Source organism: Lissotriton vulgaris, chromosome 3_1, assembly GCF_964263255.1.
Source record: "Lissotriton vulgaris chromosome 3_1, aLisVul1.2, whole genome shotgun sequence".
NCBI lineage: Eukaryota > Metazoa > Chordata > Amphibia > Caudata > Salamandridae > Lissotriton > Lissotriton vulgaris.
This window is the reverse complement of record NC_141689.1, coordinates 1,315,663,439-1,315,676,312: the sequence shown is the minus strand read 5'-3', so window position 1 is coordinate 1,315,676,312 and position 12,874 is coordinate 1,315,663,439. Positions and strand designations below refer to the sequence as shown.

Sequence of the window (12,874 nt, the reverse complement as noted above, 5' to 3'; positions counted from 1 at the left end):
AGTGAAGAGGGTGCGATAAGGAGGGAGGGGTAACTGAGGAGAACTGAAAGCAGAGGCATAGATATAAAGATCGCTATCGCTCTTCCACACAACAAATGGGCTTTGTTTGAATGCAGTGACGTTTCAGTTAATAAAGAAAAACGAAAAATACATATTTTAAATAAAGTGGCAATGCCATCAGCGTCCTTGATTAGTTTCAGTGCACCAATGCAGCAACAACATGCTAAAAAGGTTAAATAAAGAAAAACAAAACTCGCACTAAAATAGTCCATAAAGCGCCAGAGTCTGTTTTCTTAGTGCCCACTGAAACTAACGAGATAAACAAACCAAAGGAAAACAGAAACAGAAAAAGAAGTGCACATATCAAACGAAATAGACCGAGGAGCAATTATAAATTGACCAGGGCCAGTCACCAGGGAAAGATACCACCCACCAAAAGGAGAGACACATGCGAAAAAGAGCCACTGAACGAAAGGGATTTTTGACAAGTAAACAAGTAAACAAAATAAATAATGAAGAGTGAGGGGTGTGATTAATGTCCACTTAAGAGATACATGACGCCTTGCAGAGCAGCGCATGCGCGCTACTAGGCTCGACTTAAAAAGCACAAGGAAGCAGAATATACTTTAAAATGTTTATTTTAAAAGACATACCTAGTGCATATTATATCAATTGTAACCATACAGAAATCAAACAGCAATGTAGCAAAGCAATTTATAAGTAATGAAAAAACCAGAAATAATTCTAACATGGTTATCACATTTTTAGAGTCAACAATCTTTGTGCTGTTTAGAAGCACTATACTAGTTCTAGAAAATTGGTAAATACATTTCCCAATTTTGAGTTTCAATGGTGGTTTGCTGTTGCATTCCTGTATTTCAGACCAGTGAGTCCTTACAATTTTGTCTGGATGGGCAAAAGGCATGGATGAGCGCACAGCCGGCAAGTCGCCTGTGAAGGCCACCACCCACACAGAAACCTTCATTTGGAGTCGATGCTGAAGTTGTGCCTCTCTTGTCCGATATCCCTGGTGCAAAGCTCCTCATTAACCTATATCTTTTATGTAAGGTTTTATAATGTTTGGTGAGCGAACCTGTTGAAAATTGTTGTAGTAGATATTAAACTAAGTTTAGCCTATGAGCTTGTTGAACATTGTTAGAAAAAAACACAAAAAAAGCTTAGCCAGAGAGTTTGTTGAAAATTGTTAGAACACATTTTTTTTAAAAGTGCCCTGGCAGCCATTGCAGAATTGTTTTGTAATGTTGTCTTCTGAAAGTTAACAAGGCAGAGGGACACAGTCACTAACCTTCTAGAAACTAAGGGCCTGATTTAGATCTTTGCCAACGGGTTAGTCTCCCACAACAGTGACGGATATCCCGTCCGCCGAAATATAAACCCCATTATATCCTATGGGATTTATGTTTCATCAGTCAGTATATCTGCCACCGTTGTGGCAGAGTAACATGTCCGCCAATAACTAAAACAGGTCCTCTGTGTAATAGTAACTCTTAATTATTATATGCTCAAGCGAAAATATTTAACTGTCCTGAATGTATTTGCACAACTTGATTGTTACCATCACACATTTGTAATGTGAAAGATCATGCTATGATTGTGCGTTTGAGAAAACCATAATGATTCCCTTGTTACTTATTTGCAAAAAACACATTTCATAATGAAGTGAAAGGTCTCTATACTAGAAGAAACATAATATTTACATAATCTCCGAATGATAGTGAAGATAAATGCATAGGAAAACTTCCATTATATTCAATGATTATATGCGCAGTAATAAAGGAAAGGTACCTAAGCAAGCCATTTCATAATCGATTATTGCAGTGGGTGCAGAAAGGAATAAACGAGCAAAAATGTAAGAAAGATACAAACTGTCCCATAAAGCTTTCTTCATATAACATAAAAAAATGTGTTTTGGCCACTTTCATGGTCTCTCAGCTGGTGAGATTGACATGAACTTTCCATAATAATCGGATGTCAAAGACATATTAAGCAGTTTAGCTTCTATTGACAAAGCAGATGTTGAGATGACCTGTGAGGCGGCAGCAGTAGAATTGAACATCATAGATCAGACGTTGATGGAGAAGTGGAAGCATGTAGATTAATTAAATCAAACCGAGGAGAGCCCTTGTAGCCTTATTTGCAATAGAGCATGTGTTGGCTTTGTTGGTGGATTGAAGTTTGGTGTTGTTGATGGCTCATTAATTATTGCATACTTTGGTATGGGTAACTGCAGTGTTGGTTTGGTGCAGTCAGATCTGTTAGATTAACTTTTTTATGTTAACTTGTGCAACAGGTGACTTTTATGTTAACTTATGCAACAGATGTCATTTCCAAAGAAATGATCAAGCAAATGGTTTCATAGCAGTTCATACTTCAAAGGACTGGTCTCCCTTGTGTAGCTCCTAATTCGTGGAAAAAAAAGTGAACTGCTCGCTTTTAGCCATTCTTCTCCAAAGTAGAATGCCATGATTGCCCAGAATTGTACTTCAGTAGGATAACCATTATCCTTGTTCCTGGTCTGACTGGCTCTTTATTACTTGACATGAAAGAAAATAAGAACGACACAGCCAGCTATCAGAAATGTATAATGTTAAAAAACTTATAATGCGTTTTGCTTACACTAAAAACAATGTGTTTAACAGTTATCTACAGCAAAATGTACTGTTTTGGCTGTTTAGGGAAAAAGTTGATGCATGTTGCCTTTTTAAGCATATTTTCTTTTCAGTTTGATTGGTAAACATGAAATTATGTTACGGGATCTCACATGTGTACATTGGTATTCAGTCGTTCTTCATATAAAGTGTGCTTACAATATATCGAGTAATTGTAAGAAAATGTACTACAAAAAAACAAGTGTAAGTTGACATAGTCACTAGTCCTCTTAATATTTTCATTGAAGTACTGAACGAGAAATAGACTTCAATTTTGACATACTACTCGGATGCTAAACAAAGTATAGAAGCGTGCTTGACTTGGATGTCAATGCAAGATACAGTATTAAATCATTTTTACTAACGATGTGGAAGGTTGTGGGGTTAGAGGAATGAGGTAGGGGTTAGACAGGTGGTAGAAGGGAAAAAAGTTCATTATCATCATTAACCACATTATAATCTTTACTATTGTTATCAATTTAGTTAACAATCCCTATGGAAGTCACTAGTGCAAAGTGCCCATACTTACGACAGTTGCACATCAGGGACCTTGAAATTGAAACAGGCCCTTACTTGGACCAGTAAATATGTTGAGAACAGGTAAAAGACAATATGGCATCACATATTCAGGGTACATAAACCATGTATCCTGATCTTTTCTTTAATCTAGGAACCCCAGTTATAGTTGATGCAAGCCCATTTGGGGCACTAAAGGGTGCTGCCAGGGAATGAGGTCTTGAGGACTAATTTGCTTCTGCAGGTAGGAACAGTCAAACTGTTACCCGTTGTATAATACAGGCATGCTGTATCTTATGAATGGGGTTGCATGAAAGGATCCCATGTTTAGGAGAAAATCATCATCTGGTCCTGATCTTTCTAAATGATTTATCCAGAGTCAGCTACTTAAACATTTCAACTACCTTGTCATTGAATCGGGGATGGTCACAGGTCCCCAATAATCTGTTCCATATGATATTGTGGACCAGTAGTCTGAAATGTGTGGGCACACCCAAAATACGTGCAGTAGTTCACAATTTGGTTGGCTGCATCTTCCACAGTCCCTGTGCGGAAGGGGGCCTGTGTTATTTAATCTGTGGGGTGTCTACTATCAGTTGTGCAAACGTTTAAAATACAGGAATTTAAGGTACAATTCACAAACCTTTTTCATGCGTGGAATGTAAAAACACCCAGGCAACCTCAGGATAGTATATTCATAGGGTCATATAACAGAAATGTTTGAAAGCCTCCACAAGTGGCTTTAAAGAAAGACAGCCATTAAATACCCCCTTGAGAGCAGAGACAATTCCCCTAAAGATACAGCATGATGTAATATATTTATGGATGGGGGATTTGTGCAATACTGTGGGATTGGGGCTTTTGATATTTTCAGAAGTCATTACCATGAATGCCAAAACGTGTTACTCTGTATACCAGAAGACATGAGAATGCCCTCAGAAAACAAGTGTCTAAACCCACTAGATTACAATCTGCTCCAGTGAATGGTATTTTTCCCCATTACTTTACTAGGTGTTAGTTTGGTATGCCAAATGTGAGCAGATGATTGAAGGAAGGAGTTGACCCCAAGTAATTTACATCAGAATTGCAGTCATGGGGCAGGATTTGTATCTCTGGATTGTGTAATGTAGAGGGGAAGCTTTATGCTGATAAACCTGTGTTTCTCCTGGAGACCTATCCAATAAATACCTTTCAAACATGGCCCATATTGGAATGGAAGTGAAGCTGGGCATGCAGTAGATCAATTGCAATAGCTGGGAGGCAGTATGTTTTCCTTTCGGTTAAGTGCAGTTCACCAGCTTGCAAATGTACTTGTAGCTTTGAGTTTCATCCTTGCCTAGATATTGGTAGGGCTTCACATACCATACAAATAATTTGCTGGGGACCTCCACGTGGTCACAGATGAGATGGAATTTCGAGACAAGACAGGAAGCTAGCATTATACATAACATTTTATTCACTCCTTCCGAGCAGCAACCTTCAAAAGATTCCAAAACCGAACTTAAATCATCACAATAAATCTTTAGAACTTTCAGTCCCATAAATACTCTTTGACGTCCACCTTCCTCCTTCTTTGTTTACTGCTTCTGAGCAGATACGCATTACTGAGCCTATGAGTTTTTAGTCTGACTTCTTTGTGATTTTATTAAGGAGAGGTTTATGTAGCTACCCAATTTATGGGTACAGGTGTTTACTTATCTATGTGTGATTGAGGTGGAATGTTAAAACTTTAAAAGTGAATACAAGGCGTTAAATACATTTTATTAACCGGAATTCAGCTAGGTAAACGTTGAGGAGAGCGATTTGAGGAAGTAGCATTTGAGAATTTTACAATATCAATTGCTTAAATGGGGTTTGTTTAAAAAAGTAAATGTGCTGAGGTAGAGCAGCTCAAACTACATAGCGTGCTATTACCGGCGCTTGGAGGTTAGGTTAGACGCTTTGCTCCGAATCAAATTTGAGGGACCGTAGCGTCTCAAAGGAGTTGGCAGCTTCCTACATTCGACGCTTAATCCATGATTTCACAAGGCCTTGCTATTGGGCCTTGTAACAAAGCCCTGCATGTGCATATGATCAGCTGATCAATGCGCATGTTCGTTTTTATAGGCGTTTGGGCAACATTAAACAATACGCCCTTTCTCTAGGGGAATTAGGTATGCAAGGACTATTTTTTGCCAATCCCTAGATCCTTTTGGGGAGAAGTTGTTTGACCCAATAGACATACGGCATCCCAGAGGCAAGGACTGGTGGCCATAGGACAATATGTCTAATTAAATTAAGGCCAGATTATGTAGACCCCTTGAGAAGCAGGAGAGAAATATAATTATTGCCTAGTGTTTTCACCCTATGATTGATGATAAGGTAACAATGAGACAAAATGTAGACCCCAAACTAATTGCATATCTTTTCAAGTTGGTTAAGGACCCAAGAAAGGGATGGTATAAGTTTCTTGAGCAGTGCTAAGACAGATTTGTGAATATTCTGGAACCATTAAAAAAATAGTTGATGCTGTAGAGGAGGCTTTTTTGAAAGGTATGGATTTAGATATAAATGCATTAGGAGGATGGTGTCAGCGTGCTATTTGTTTTTTGGGGAACGCAAATGCAGTATATGGCAGAGAAGCGCAGAACTGTGCTTATGCACATTAATTCAAATTTGAGTGAATTAATTAACAAGCATTTGCAATGCAATAGGTCTCGTATTAGGAAAGTTTGAGCTATTGGTCTCGTAAATGACAATTTTATTATTTATGTGTTGGTTTTGAAAATAGCTAAACTAATAGCTTCGTCATTTACAATGCCAAAAGTTATAACTTTCGCAAATGTGACGCCTATAGCATTTGTAATGCAACATGTTTTGTATTTACGTGACTTAGATGTATTGATATTACAAATTACAATGGCTTTTAATTTTTTTAAATAATTAATACTTAAATAAAAGTGATTGTAATTTATAATGGCAATAGCTTAAACTTTTGTAAATAACTTTTGTGGAGATTATGTTCAGCGTATTTTATTGTGACGAAAATTCAAGAACAGTGAAATATTAACATATTTTTGTGACATTTGTAATAAAGCTTGAAAACATTGACAGGGCATATTTTAACCAGTTGTTGTTGAATGGTTGCTGGGGTGGCACTGAGTGATGCTGTGGTGGTGCAGAGTGGTGCTATGGTGATGCTGAGTGGTGCTGAGTGATGCTGGGGTGGTGCTGAGTGATGCTGGGGTGGTGCTGAATGATGCTGGGGTGGTGCTGAGTGATGCTGGGGTGGTGCTGAGTGATGCTGGGGTGGTGCTGAGTGATGCTGGAGTGGTGCTGAATGATGCAGTGGTGGCGACGAGTGATGCTGTGGCGTTCAGTGATGCTGTGGTAGTGCATAGTGATGCTGTGGTGCCCCTGAGTGATGCTGTGGTGGTGCGATAGATAGAGTGAGGGCAATAGATAGATAGAGGGAGGGCGATAGATACAGTGAGGGCGATAGATAGAAAAATAGAGTGAGTGCAATAGATAGATAGAGTGATGGCGATAGAGTGAGCGGGATAGATAGAGTGAGGGAGATAGATAGATGTGTGTGGTTGTGTGTGTGATTGTGTGTGTGTGATTGTGTGTGTGTGGTTGTGTGTGGTTGTGTGTGTGTGGTTGTGTGTGTGTGGTTGTGTGTAGTTGTGTGTGTGGTTGTGTGTGTTTGGGTGTGCGGTTGGGTGTGGTTGTGTGTGTGTGGTTGGGTGTGGTTGTGTGGGTGGGGTTGTGTGTGTGGTTGTGGCTGTGTGTGGCTGTGGTTGTGCTGAGTGATGCTGTGGTGATGCGATAGATAGAGTGAGTGCGATAGATAGATAGATAGATAGATAGATAGAGTGAGGGCGATAGATAGATAGAGGGCGGGCGATAGATAGATAGAGGGCGGGCGATAGATAGAGGGCGGGCGATAGATAGATAGAGGGCGGGCGATAGATAGAGTGAGGTCGATAGATAGATAGATTGAGTGAAGGCGAAAGATAGATAGATAGATGGAGTGATTGCGATAGAGTGAGTGCGATAGATAGATTGATGGATAGATAGAGTGAGGGCGATAGAGTGAGGGCGATAGAGTGAGGGCGATAGATAGAGTGAGGGCGATAGATAGAGTGAGGGCTTTAGATAGATAGAGTGAGGGCTTTAGATAGATAGAGTGAGGGCTTTAGATAGATAGAGTGAGGGCTTTAGATAGATAGAGTGAGGGCGATAGATAGAGTGAGGGCGATAGATAGAGTGAGGGCGATAGATAGAGTGAGGGCGATAGATAGAGTGAGGGCGATAGATAGAGTGAGGGCGATAGATAGAGTGAGGGTGATGGATAGAGTTAGGGTGATGGATAGAGTTAGGGTGATGGATAGAGTTAGGGCGATAGATATATAGAGTGAGGGCAATAGATATATAGAGTGAGGGCAATAGATAGAGTGAGGGCAATAGATAGAGTGAGGGCAATAGATAGAGTGAGGGCAATAGATAGAGTGAGGGCAATAGATAGAGTGAGGGCAATAGATAGAGTGAGGGCAATAGATAGAGTGAGGGCAATAGATAGAGTGAGGGCGATAGATAGATTGAGTGAGGGCGATAGATAGATTGAGTGAGTGCTTTAGATAGATAGAGTGAGGGCTTTAGATAGATAGAGTGAGGGCTTTAGATAGATAGAGTGAGGGCTTTAGATAGATAGAGTGAGGGCTTTAGATAGATAGAGTGAGGGCTTTAGATAGAGTGAGGGAGATAGATAGACAGATAGATTGAGTGAGGGTATAGATAGAGTGAGGGCGATAGATAGATAGATAGATAGATAGATAGATAGAGTGAGGGCGACAACAAAATATCCACTATAGTTTACATATATAAACAGAAGCCTAAAACAAATTAAGTGTGAGTACTTGTGTTCAATTTTATACTAGATTAATCGAGAGCGCCCTGTAAGAAATACCATGAAAACATCCCATAAAGAAAGATCTAGTGGTGACCCATCAAAAGAGCCAATTTCTTACGGTCCAATGTCAAAAGGGTAACAAAAAAGAAATAAACTAGATGTAATTTATTGATCAGCTACAAAAACGCAAGGAATCTATTTAAAAATATATAATAATGTAAATACTTCAATCAGGAATAAGAAACAGTTTACTCCAGGAAATCCTCTTGTGCCGATTTCCACAAGTAACAAGCAAGATTAGCCAGGACGGAAGGCAACCCCAGCAGGCCAACCAACAAGATGAAAACAAATGTAAAACCATGATGGAGTAGCGTTTATTGCAGTTTTATACAGCGCAAACTCCACACAAAGATATTGGATCACTGTGCGTGAGCACCAGTTGAATTACACAAGATCACATTCATGTCTTGAGGCACGGGGAGAAGTGATGTGCCCAGAATCACAGGATTTTCAGCACGCCGAGATTTAATCACTGTTCTCAAATTCCAAATGTTGCAGTTCTGGTTGTAACGCCACAGTGAACCCTGCAGCTGGACAGACATGCAGAAGCAGAAAGCGGATCAGAGAGGGAGGGAAATACAGGGGAAACGATAGAGGGGCAGAGACAGACACAGTGGAAATCACAGAGACAGGGAGGCTGATACACAGAGCAAGTCAGAGGCGGACTGTGGAAAGATAGATACAGAGACAGACACAATTGAAAAGACACAGACATTCAGGGGCAAAGATAGAGAGAAGCGAAGAATGACAGTGGAAAAGAGAGGGGCGCAGACTGAGGCACAGAGAGAGGCAGATAGCGACAGCTGAAAGGAGAGAGGCAGAGACAGGCTCAGTGGAAAAGATAGAGAAGCAAAGGCACAGAGAGAGAGAGCGATAGACAGTGGAAAAGAGGGCACGAGAGAGGCAGATATATTAGAGGAGAAAGAGCGGCGAAAGAGAGAGAAAGAAGGAGAGACAGAAACAGGAAATATTTCTGAGGTTTGTTTTGGTTCTGGCTGGCGGCGCCTCGGCCATAAATAAATGAAAGATAAAGGGAGACACTGCGGCATGGGGAGCGGGGCAGAGACGGGCTGCAGAGGAGAGAGCGCACGAGGTGGGAGGGGGTGACAGACAGTCATAGAGAGACCTCCAGCAGAGTCAGAGGAAATAGAGCGCGCGGGATAGTACCTCATACCCTCCCAAAAAAGAAATTTCGTATTAGTAAAGATCCCCAAAAGAAAATACATCTGATGCAATTCACCTGCAGGACTTTGGAATGGAGAATAATTCGATATATGTAACCCAATAAATGATTCCAGGAGGATGTTTGGCTTTGTCAATACTTTGCTTTGTCATGCTCTTTGTAAAACTGTATTGTTGGGGAAGCTGCTGTGCCGTCAACAATCCAATCAAAAAGTGGCTAACAGCTAAATATATTGTTTTGTCTTAAAGAGCAGATATTGCCACAGTTGTCCCTAACACAAAAGAAACTTTTTGGGAAGCAAATATGCTCCTTCTGAAATGGCAGAGTGCTATCCCTCACAGACAAGTTAGCTAATTGCTAAAATGGACTGACCCATTGCCCCATGTTGTGCGCTGTAGTGGTCGGGAGAAACCCTGAATTACAAGACACCAATAGATGAGGAGGGCTTTCTGAAATTCCCCTTTAGTATATTACAACTATATTTCTAAAAAAAGTTTGTAAAATTTTATAGTGCCAAATGAGCAAAACATGTATATTTGGAAACCAGTAAGGCAGTCTAGCAAAGTAAAGTTAAGTGCAAAGGGAAGCAGCGCAGCAAGTAACAGCACTGTATTTTTACGGTACTATAACTTGCTTCCCCTGGCTTAGTCATTTAGGCCAGCACCTCAATGGCTGCAATTAAGTAGATTAGTAACACAAAGGCCGTGGAGGTGCCACAGAGTTTGGTTTTGAGTTACAGACCTTAACTAGGATACACAGCTACGGGTAGAATTTAAATACATGTTCACTACTACTTCCAGAAACGGAGGCTTGTACCACGCTGTGCTTTATGCAGGGAAGAAGGGGGAGAGACAAGGGGAACCAACAGACAGACTGTGTGTCTGTTGTATCTGTGCGCATGTATGGTTGTTAGTCGGTGTGGAAGGGAGCTTGTGTGTCTGTGCGCATGTATGTTTGTTGGTCCGTGTGCAAGGGTGCTTGTTTGTCTGTGCGTATGTATGTATGTTGGTCCTTTTATAAGACGTACCTCTACTATTCTGGAGGGAATACGTTTTGCTTCTAACACAAACATCCGCATCAAGATGTCTGCACTATATGACTGTCCGTAATCCTTTGACACGGTATGTTCGAAGGTGAACCCAACAGGCCAACCCAATGCGAATGCAGATACTTAAAACAGAGGCTAAATCCGTACCAGTTCCAAATGGGGAAGCCTCAGCACTTATAGTTTCCCGGAAAGAAAACGGGAAATAAATATTGTGTTAAAATTGCGGTAAAGAAACTCGTGGCTTTCATCTCTTGCTACACAGTCACATCGCTGCTGTCAAAAGACCAGAAGTGTAAAACCCATCAAGGGCCAGATTATAGGTGCACGACCTTGAGAATTACTGTTGCATACAAGCTTCAAAGCACCGCATGAACACCCGAATGGTACACCACATTTAAACAAGGGAGGAAGGGTGACGAGACTGCTAGCTCTTTGTTTCTAGTCGTGTGAAGTTGAATAGAAAAGGAGGTTGTGGGAGGGCAGAACTCTACGGGAAAGAAAACACAAATGAAAGAGCAATGAAAGAAGGGAATGCATTACTAGCTACCAGCATTCGCTGCTTAATTTGTGCCGGTGTTTGCAAGTGTAGGCTCAGGCTATCGCTGTTAGAGTTATATTTCAACATTACACTTTGATTTACATCAAGCGAGAGAAAGGGAAGGAACGAGATAAGTAAAGACTAAGAGAAAGATAAGAAAGCAGGAATGAAAACGAAGCTGTAAGAGTGGACTACAGGCAGTAAGCGCAGGCCGTGGGACAAAGTGGCATGTGCGGGAATCAAGACTAACCCTGGTGTTTAAATGTAAGTATTCGACGGCGCCAGCAGTGGCCTTCCTATAAAAACATTTGTCTGTTACAATTATTAACAGTTTTTTATCTTCTTTACAAATGGATCCCCGTGAATTACATTGTTGTCAGTCTATGTACTAAAAAAGAGTTTACGCTGACAGTTACAAGAAACAAAACACTAATCTTATTGGTGCAATGAAACACAAATGTGACTACAGGTCTGGGAACGGCAGGTGACAGGACATGACAGAGACAAGGAAGGGTTAATCTGTAGGGATTCATCAGCAGACCAAGCATTAGGCGCATTTCAAGATGTCATTTAAAACTCAGTGGGTCATTTCGTTCCAGGAAGAAATGCTGCAGGGTAAAGCTGCACGTTTTGTTCAAGACAGGAGTTCACGTGTTAATGAAGCTGGTCGGGGCAGCGCTTTCTGGATTAGCAGCTACGTGTGAATTTGAAGGCTTGGTCTGCCAAATGCCGGAAGGCCAATTAACGCGTTATGCACACAACACAAAGGTGGCAGACTGTGGATCAGTAAAATGCAAACTATAAGCAGACAATTGTGATAATACAATGAGCTGAGCAGTCTATGGCCAGTGAAGAAACAGCTTCTGATGAGAGCCAAAATGAAGCCCGTGGAATGTCAGGCAAGAGTAAATATACGGTGAATAAAAATAACACGAGAAAGAGACATGACGAAGTGCTGTGGATGTGGCAGTATTACCCCATAACGAATAATAAAAGATGTTCAGCAACTGTAAAGCTCGACAAAGGGTTTGAAATAAACGAGTCCTACGTATACCTATACAAACAAGCAGCAAAAAGCGAAAACTAAATGCACATATATAAAACAGCTCAGAAACCGACCCAACGGTGCAGAAACACAAGCAGAAAGACAAGACAGGCAGTGGCGCTGTGTGTGAGTAGAGACAAGAGAGACAGGCAAGCTCACACGGGGAGTTATTCACAGCTGAAGTATAGACGGACGGGGTCTGAAAACAGCCGCGCTCAAGCACACATGATATGTAAGATGGCAGAAAGGCAACAGTAAGGTAGGACGAGGCGAGCCGCAAGTGTTTTTTGGGGTAAATAAGACCTACAGGGGGAGACGCAACAGAGGCAGATTGACAGTATATATGTGTATATGTATATAAGCAAAGGCTATAGACAGGCAAAACAGATAAGTAAACAGACCAGCTGTGTATGTGTGCTTGGGTAGGTATACTGACACGGGCAGCTTGACTCATGATGGAGGGAGCGCTTGATTGTAAGAGTACAACGCGGCTGAGACAGGCTAAGAAGAAGTGGAGATAGGCATGACAGACAGACATGGCAAGAACAGACAGTAGCAAACATGAGAGGCTGAGACAGGCTAAGAATAAGTGGAGATAGGCATGACAGACAGACATGGCAAGAACAGACAGTAGCAAACATGAGCAAATAAAACAAACTGACAAGCAGCAAAAAGTGAAAACTAAATGCACGTATGTAAAACAGCGCAGAAACAGGCCCAAAGGTGTAGAAACACAGGCAGAAAGACAAGACAGGCAGCGCCGCTGTGTGTGAGTAGAGACAAGAGAGACAGGCAAGCTCACACGGGGAGTTATTCACAGCTGAAGTATAGACGGACTGGGTCTGAAAACAGCTGCGCTCAAGCACACATCACAAATGTGCAAACATAAAGGCAAGCAACTGGCTGTCTAGACAAGCTGCAGCC

General features: G+C 41.2%; 1 protein-coding gene across 5 annotated transcripts in view; it reads left to right on the top strand.

Annotated features, from left to right (window-relative positions):
• The window catches only part of PAQR3 (progestin and adipoQ receptor family member 3), a 656,943-nt gene that overhangs the window by 140,105 nt on the left and 503,964 nt on the right, over positions 1-12,874 (top strand). The gene's annotated exons all lie outside the window — the stretch shown is intronic.